Source organism: Chiloscyllium plagiosum, chromosome 4, assembly GCF_004010195.1.
Source record: "Chiloscyllium plagiosum isolate BGI_BamShark_2017 chromosome 4, ASM401019v2, whole genome shotgun sequence".
NCBI lineage: Eukaryota > Metazoa > Chordata > Chondrichthyes > Orectolobiformes > Hemiscylliidae > Chiloscyllium > Chiloscyllium plagiosum.
Window position 1 is genome coordinate 19735861 of NC_057713.1, and position 9345 is coordinate 19745205.

At 41.0% G+C, this 9345-nt stretch overlaps 1 protein-coding gene across 14 annotated transcripts in view; it reads right to left on the bottom strand.

The window, feature by feature from the left end:
* The window catches only part of LOC122548896 (protein tyrosine phosphatase type IVA 3-like), a 154541-nt gene that overhangs the window by 37033 nt on the left and 108163 nt on the right, over positions 1-9345 (bottom strand). For 7 of the 14 annotated variants that reach the window (XM_043687832.1, XM_043687826.1, XM_043687828.1 and 4 more), the window contains one exon: positions 7869-7964. The exons of the other annotated variants lie outside the window; for them this stretch is intronic. The gene's annotated coding sequence lies outside the window, so the exon portion shown is untranslated. The remainder of the gene's footprint in view (positions 1-7868; positions 7965-9345) is intronic. 14 annotated transcript variants of the gene reach the window in all.

The window sequence follows — 9345 nt, forward strand, 5'->3', positions numbered from 1 at the left end:
ATGGAAACAGACCCTTCGGTCCAACCCGTCCATGCCAACCAACTATTCCAACCCAATCTAGTCGCACCTGCCAGCACCTGGCCCATATCCCTCCAAACCCTTCCTATTCATATACCCATCAAAATGCCTCTTAAATGTTGCAGTTGTACCAGCCTCCACCACATCCTCTGGCAGCTCATTCCATACACATACCACCCTCTGCGTGAAAAAGTTGCCTCTTAGGTCTCTTTTATATCTTTCCCCTCTCACTCTAAACCTATGCCCTCTAGTTCTGGACTCCCCGACCCCAGGGAAAAGAACTTTGTCTATTTACCCTATCCATGCCCCTCATGGTTTTATAAACCTCTATAAAAAGTCAACCCTCAGCCTCAGACGCTCCAGGGAAAACAGCCCCAGCCTGTTAAGCCTCTCCCTATAGCTCAAAAGCTCCAACCCTGGCAACATCCTTGTAAATCTTTTCTGAACCCTTTCAAGTTGCACAACATCTTTCTGATAGGAAGGAGACCAGAATTGCACGCAATATTCCAACAATGGCCTAACCAATATCTTGTACAGCCACAATATGACCTCCAAACTCCTGTACTCAATACTCTGACCAATTACAGAAAGCAAACCAAACAACCTCTTCACTATCCTACCTATCTGCGACTCCATTCTCAAGGAGCTATGGATCTGCACTCTTTGTTCAGCAACACTCCCTAGAACCTCACCATTAAGATTTGCTTTCCCAAAATGCAGCACCCAACATTTATCTGAATTAAACTCCATCTGCCACTTCTCAGCCCAGTGGCCCATCTGGTCCAGATCCTGGTGTAATCTGAGATAACCCTCTTTGTTGTCCACTACACCTCCAATTTTGGTGTCATCTGCAAACTTACTTACAGTACCTCTTATGCTCGTATACAAATCATTTATGTAAATGACAAAAAGTAGAGGACCCAACACCGATCCTTGTGGCACTCCACTGGTCACAGGCCTTCAGTCTGAAAAACAACCCTCCACCACCACTCTCTGTCTTCTACCTTTGAGCCAGTTCTGTATCCAAATGGCTAGTTCTCCCTGCATTCGGAGAGATCTAACCTTGCTAACCAGTCTCCCATGGGGAACCTTATCGAAATCCTTACTGATGTCCACATACATCACATCTACTGCTCTGCCCTCAATGCTCTTTGTTACTTCTTCAAAAAACTCAATCAAGTTTGTGAGACATGATTTCCCAAGCACAAAGCCATGCTGACTATCCCAAATCAGTCCTTGCCTTTGCAAATACATGTACATCTTGTCTCTCAGGATTCTCTTCAACAACTTGCCCACCATCGACATCTGGGTCACTGGTCTATAGTTCCCTGGCTTCTCCTTACCACCCTTCTTAAATAGTGGCACCACGTTAGCCAACTTCCAGTCTTCTGGCACCTCACTCGTGACTATCGATGATACAAATATCTCAGCAAGAGGCCCAGCAATCACGTCTCTGGCTTCCCACAGGATTCTAGGGTACACCTGATCAGGTCCTGGAGATTTATCCACTTTTATGCGTTTCAAGACATCCAGCACTTCCTCCTCTGTAACATGGTCATTTTGCAAGTTATCACCATCTATTTTGCTACTTTCCATATCTTCCAAATCCTTTTCCACAGTAAACAGATGCAAAATACTCATTTAGTATCCCCCATTTTCTGCGGCTCCACACAAAGGCCGCCTTGCTGATCTTTGAGGGGCCCTATTTTCTCCCTCGTTATCCTTTTGTCCTTAATGTATTTGTAAAACCTCTTTGGATTTTCCTTAACTCTTCAAAGTTTGTGAGAAGATTTGTAGCTCGGGTGCTGGTTGTTGTGGTTCTGTTCGCCGAGCTGGGAATTTGTGTTGCAGACATTTCATCCCATGTCTAGGTGACATCCTAAGTGCTTGGGAGCTTCCTGTGAAGCGCTTCTGTGATCTTTCCTCCGGTATTTGTAGTGGTTTGAATCTGCCGCTTCCGGTTGTCCGTTGCAGTGGTCAGTATATTGGGTCCAGGTCGATGTGCTTAGTTGGTGAGCTACATAGCCACGAAATGACACGACCAGCTATCCTTAGTAGCCACACACGCAGAGGACAAGCAACATGAATTCGACTGGGACAACACTACTATTATAGGACAAGCCAAACCGAGAACAGCCAGGGAATTCCTAGAGGCATGGCACTCATCCACAGATTCAAATCAATAAGCACATCGACCTGGACCCAATATACCGACCACTGCAACGGACAGCTGGAACTGACAACCGGAAGCGGTAGATTCAAACCTCTACAAATGCCGGAGAAAGGATCACAGAAGCGCTTCACAGGAGGCTCCCAAGCACTGAGGATGTCACCTAGACAGGGGACGAAACGTCTGCAAAACAAATTCCCAGCTCGGCGAACAGAACCACAACTCCTTAACTCTATTTGCCAAAGCTATTTTGTGTCCCCTTTGTGCCCTCCTGATTTCCCTCATTCTCATTGTCTTCCCAAATCCTAGCAATATTTACTTTCTGTATTTAGCTAACTCCACTTTGACAGCTATTATATCCACCATCTTATTAGGCAATACATTCAAACCGTAAAAGGTTTTTCCTCATGTAACTTTTTTAACAAAATTCTTCAATGGAAAGTGGGGTTCACTGAGTAGACCAGAATTAGTTTCTAATACCTAACTGCCTGTCAGTAGGTGGAGATGAGTCACCTTATTATACCATTGGAGACCATGGGCTGTAGGGACAGCTACTGTGTTGCTGGAAGAGTTCTAAGACTGGATAGTTTGTCACTTGAATGAGAATTTTCAACTGGTGATGTTCCCATGTATCTTCTGCCCTGGCGCTTCTAGGTGGTATAAGTTGCAGGCTTTGAAAGTACTGTTGAAGAAGCCTTGCTAAGTTGCTGTATTGCAGCTATAAATGCTCCCACTGTATACTGGTGGTGGACAGAGTTAATGTTTACATTGGTGGCTGCAAATCAAGCAGGCCGCTTTGTCCTGGATGGTGTCAAGCTTCCAGAGAGTGGTCATTCTTTTGCCTCTAGATAAGTCTTCCAGCTAGTGACCATTGGAAGCAGTTTCTTTGTTTACTCTCTCTAGCTCCATTGAGATTTATCATCTCCTCCTGGCTGCCTCTGCTCCAAGGAGAACAATCCCATCGTCTCCAACCTAACCATTTTAATGTGATACCTCATCTCTGGAGCCATTCTGGTAAAGTGCCTCAACACCCTTTCCAAAAGCCTTCCTTGACAATTTCCCAAAGTCTGCTGTCCAAAATTGAACACAAGTTTCATATGAAATCTAAATACTTTATGCTGGTTTACCATAGCTTCCTGGCTTTTGTACTCCATATTGCCGTTAAAAAGGCTACGATCCAATACATTAAGTGCTTAATTAACTTGTCTTGTTTGCAAGGGTTTTTGGACAAAACACTCCTGAATCCCATTTCTTGGGTCTATGTAAAATCACTTTTAGCATGTATCTTTTCAACTCCGTTCCTAGCACCCAGACATCCTCACAGAGAGGTGTACAAAGTTAAAAATCACACAACACCAGGTTATAGTCCAACAGGTTTAATTGGAAACACACTAGCTGTTGGACTATAACCTGGTGTTGTGATTTTTAAACTTTGTACACCCCAGTCTAACACCGGCATCTCCAAATCATCACAGAGGTGGCATCGAAAGAACAGCACCCGTGACCATTCTCTCATACACCTCTTTTGAACTGGTTTCAAAACAGCAATGTGCACTCACATGTTTCCAAGGAGATCCAAGATAATGGGGGAAAAATGCTTTCACCTTTTCCTTTTGGTCATCAAATGTTGAGGCAAAGACAACTGTAACTGGTAGCAGTTACAGTGACAATGACAACAAAATAAATAGATATTAAAATTATTAAACAAAAGCATTTAATTCATATTTATACTTCAGAAACATTACTTGCTATGTTCATTCTACACCATTTCCAATACCATATTTTGGGGTAATCAAAACAATTTTTCTTGCCAGGTATTTATTATCAAGCATTCATATCTACATATTAAAATGAATAATTTGGCTGATTTCAATTTCCCATACTAATGTGCAAAGAAAATTGTAGACTGCTCACATACTATGTAAAGAGAATAGAAACAATGCATGAAGACAGCATTACATACTCTAAAATGTTTCAAGTTCAATTAAAAATGGATCCATATTAGCCTCAAAAAAACCCTCAACACAACAGCAAATAATCAACAGTGCTATCACAACAGGCTCCTGATACATGGCAGAATTTTTTTTTAAAATTTGAATGAACCAGATGTTTTTAATAGGTGCAAGTTTTTAAGTTATCATTTAACTACTTCCTTTTGATGGAAATGCTTCATATAACCTCAAAGATAGATATGCAACTGAAGATAACATTTAGCAGCTTTTCATTGTTGCTCACTATGATTTTTCTCAAAATGCAAACATCTGTAAAATTGTCACATAGCTGTACTGTGGGTATGAATTTTGATGAGATTTTTAATAAAGCATATTCTGTTAACTTGGAATAAAACTGGATAAGTGCAATTTTGGACTCAATATTATTGACTGTCTGCTCACAGATGCTACCAGTTCTTCAATGTTTCTAGCACTTCCCTTCATTTCAGATTTTTGGCTTGGGCAGACTTTGCTTTTATTCCTGCTAACTTGAGTTTGCTTGAAAGGAAGATTTGAAGCTGTTCAACACAAGAGTGGTCAGATCAGCAGGAATAATTTGAATTAAACTCAAACAAAACAATTTTCTTTCCAGAATTTACAAATGAATTGAGTATGCAATTCCATTATAGCACTTTATTCAAATAACAAGTCAAAACTAGTAGAGTTCTTCATTCACACAAAGTCTACTAAAGTTAGGGTGTACAAGCAGAACCTGGGGGAAAAGTTAATTTGCACCCAAGTCGGAACACCCACGCAGGACGATATAAAACAACCATTCGTAAATACAGGAAACATTTGTATATGGGTCTTTAAAATTAAACCCCTATACATAGGATTGTGTTCATAAGTATGAATGTTCCTACACTGACACTCATAGATCCAGAATCTCCTGTATGTACATGCAGTCTTACTTGATGGGCTAATGTAGCAGTGCAATAATTGTAAAAGGAAACAAATAACCAATAGATATTTCTTCCATAAAAATTTTAGTTACTAAATCAAAATACCATCTCAGAGCTACCCAAATTGTGGGTAGTCATCCCCAGTGAGGCGATGAGACAAAGTTTTGGATTAGCATGGTCTAAGACAGCAACAGCTGCCTTGGAACTCACCGATTTCTAGTAGCTACAAGGCATCTATGAATCCTTTCCTAAAGCTTTTTTCAATTGGTGGACACAGCCTACCAGAAGGATCCTCTAAACCTAATTAATGCAGCCAAAACTAAGCTCATGAAACAACAGGTTTTGTTTGTTGCAGAAACTTCCCAAACTCCTCTCCCTTCACTTCTCCTTCGTAACACTGGTCAACACCTAAAGCTACCCAGTCATATTTTTTATTAAGTACTATATATAGTACAGTAAAAGTCAATCACATGTAGAAGTTGACCCCCTATTTTTGGCCAAAAGTCGACCCTAGTTCTTCACAGACATAAGGTCAATATTTGTGAATCAAGGTATTAAGCTGTGCATAGATGTTACAAGAGGAAGTTTTTTTTTTCATGCTATTGTGTTTTGATGTACAATTTGCACCAATTTGGCACGAATGTTTAAGATGTATTAGGTCAGAGGCAGGTGACAACCTCCCCTTGTGTGCAGCTCAGTAGAACTCAGTTCCCCATAGCACTCATGGAATACAATCATATTACTGTGATGTGTGTTCTTTTCCTTTATTCATTTAGATATATGTTCATAAGATATTGGAACAGAATTAGGCTATTCAGCCCAAAGAGTCTGCTCTGCCATTCAATCATGGCTGATATGCTCTTCAGCCCCTTTTTCCTGCCTTCTTTCCAGAACACTTCAAACCATTCAAATTACAAATCTGTCTAACTCCTCCTCAAATTTACTCACTGTCCCAGCATCCACCACACTTTTGGATAGCAAATTACAGATTCTCATCACTTTGGGAGTAGTAGTTTCTCCCCAACTATTTTAAATTTGCTACCCGTTATCCTAAAGAATGCCACCCAAGAGGAAGGATCTGCTGCATGTCTATTTTATCCATATCTTTTATCATCTTGATTACCTCAATTTGATCTCCCCTCATTCTAATAAACTCCAGACAGTATAGGCCTAAACTGTTCAAACTCTTTTCATACGGTAAACCCCTCATCTCTGGGATCAATCTAGCAAACCTCCTCCAATGCCAGTACACTTTTCCTCAAATAAGGGGGGCCAAAATTGTGTACAATACTACAGGTGCAGTCTCACCAATGCCTTGTATAGTTGCAACAATACTTCCTTACCTTTATATTCTATTCCATTAGCTATAAAAGCCAACATTCCATTCTCTTTATTATCTGCTATACCTGTTTGCTAGATCAATTGGGCTACTGCTAACAATATGGTATTTTGGACTGTAGTATGAATTTCAGCCCCTCAAAAGTAGTATCCATGTAATAGTCGACCCATAAATTTAACTGTTAAATTTTTTTAAAAAAAATTCAACTTTTCCACGAGTAACACAATGTATATTGCTGATTCAGGTTACTTGATATTTAATAGCTCAGACTACTACTTGCCGTGACAGATTTAAATACTTATGCATCATCCTTTTGTAAGCATGCTTTTGCTGGTCTGCAAATGGTCGCTGGTTATGTAGTTCTATTCTGGTCCTTGGCTTATTAGTAAATCAAGCTCATCCAGCAACTCAGCTCTTAGAAGTAATGACATGACATATTCCTCTTCTTTCCCAATGATAAAATTACATAAATTCAAGAATAAAAGTATGGACATATTAGGATGGTTGCAAAACCATTTACACATAAATAAGAATTGAAACTTTAAGGATTTAAAAGGTTAGGAATCTGTGTAATGTGTAGCTAGTTTGACAATCCTTCTGGAACTTGTAATGGTGTGACGATCCAGAGATTTAGACTTCATACTTGGGTGTTCTGCACTTGCAGAAGTGTTGAAATCTAATGTGTTGTTGATGTGTTTGTTGTTGTCCTAATAAGAATCTAAAGAACTAGGAACAGGAGTAAACAATTCAGCATTTGAGCCTGCTCTGCCATTCAATACGATCATGGTTAATCACATCTTGGTCGTCTGGTCCTCATAACCCTTTACGCATTAAAAATCCACAAACCTCCACCTTAAATTTATTCAGTGATCACCACATTCTGGGACAGAAAATTCCACAAGTTCACAACTTTGAGAAGTAATTTCTCCGCATCTGTGATTTAAATATCCTTTATCCTAAAACCATGATGTCTTGTTCTAGATTGACCCACAAGAGGATACATCCGCTCTATGTCAACTTTGTGAAATCCCCTTGGATTCTTGTGGATCTCAATTAGGCCTCTTTCAATCTTGTAAACTCCAAAGAAAATAGGAACTATTCAACTTCTTTTCATAAGACAAACCCCTCACTCTGGAATCAACCTGGGTAATTTGCTTCTAATGCAACTACATCCCTCCAAGTAAGGAGACCAAAACTGTACACAATACTCTAAACGCGATCTCACTATTAAAGAAATGTTGACTAAAGAATTTGTTTCGCTTTAAAACCCTTCATCGGCATCTTCAACAGGGTGAGAGCTGGCCGAGCCTCCTGAGCATATTCAGCAGCAGCAGCAACAGAGGAGGCGTCTTCAAGCAGAGGTGTGCAGGGACAGAGACAACTCATCCTGGCAATAGGTGGCAGTTTGAGCAACAGCAAAGGCATCAGTATTTTCATTTTTATTTTACCTTGCAGGGGAGTCGGTTGGGATTAGGCCACGCGCAGCCCCAGATCCATGGGGCGCTCTGGTGCTGAGATCACAGAAGCTTCAGAATTGGCAGCATCTGGAGGAACAAGAGGTAAGGGATCAGGGTCATGGCTCCAGTTCACCATGGCAGTTGTGGGAGTGGCAGCAATGGTGGAGGTGAGCTCTTAACAGAGACCCAGAAGCCGTTATATACCCCAGCCAATATGAAATAGCAAATGGAGGACATGGGGAAGGTAACAAGAGGAAAATATGAACTCTATTGCAATAAAGTCTTGCATTATGTTCAGTGTTTCAGAGCATGGTGACACTTTGCGTTTTGCATGGGATAAAATGCTTTTCACTATTTTTATATACGTGACAATAAATCTAAACCTACTCTTTGCTTTAATCCACATTAACTACATCAACTGCATTATTCTCATCTACACACCTGATCACCACCTCAAAAAAGAATGCAATCAAATTCGTTAGGTAGGATCTTCCCCTGAAAGTTTTGCTGACTATCTCTGATCAAAACCTAGCTCCTAAACTGGGGATTAATTCTCTCCTTCAGATTTTTATACAGTGGTTTCCCTACCACTGACAGGAGACTCACGAGCTTGTTACTACTTATCTCTAACACCGTTCTCAAAAGATTGAAGCACATTAGTGGTCCTGCAGTCCTCTGGTAGCTCACCCGTGGCCAGAGAAAATTGACAAATTTGAATCAGAGTACCTGTAATTTCCTCCCTCACCTCCCACAGGAGGCGTGCTGAAATCGCCAACTATTGCCAGGAGTCATCGTCTCTGCCACTGGAAACAGCTCAGTCACACTCGGAGGTGTCTACTTTTAAGCCCGGTAAAACCTCAAACACCACCTCACTCTCCATTTCAAACATTGGAATCTCTTTTGGGGTAGAAGCGACCTGTACAAGGAGGACAGATTGCACCTAAATTGGAAGTGGACTAATATACGGGCAGGGAAATTTGCTAGAACTGCTTGGGAGGATTTAAACTGGTAAGGGGTGGGTAAGGGGGGGCTCCAAGGAGAAAATGAGGAAAGAGATCGATCTGAGATGGATACAGTTGAGAACAGAAGTGAGTCCAACAGTCAGGGCAGGCAGAGACAAGGTAGGACTAATAAATTAAACTGCATTTATTTCAATGCAAGGGGCCTAACAGGGAAGGCAGATGAACTCAGGGCATGGTTAGGAACATGGGACTGGGATATCATAGCAATTACAGAAACATGGCTCAGGGATGGGCAGGACTGGCAACTTAATGTTCCAGGATACAAATGCTACAGGAAGGATAGAAAGGGAGGCAAGAGAGGAGGGGAGGTGTCCTTTTGATAAGGGATAGCATTACAGCTGTGCGGAGGGAGGATATTCCCAGAAATACATCCAGGGAAGTTATTTGGATGGAACTGAGAAATCAGAAAGGGATGATCACCTTATTGGGATCGTATTATAGACCCC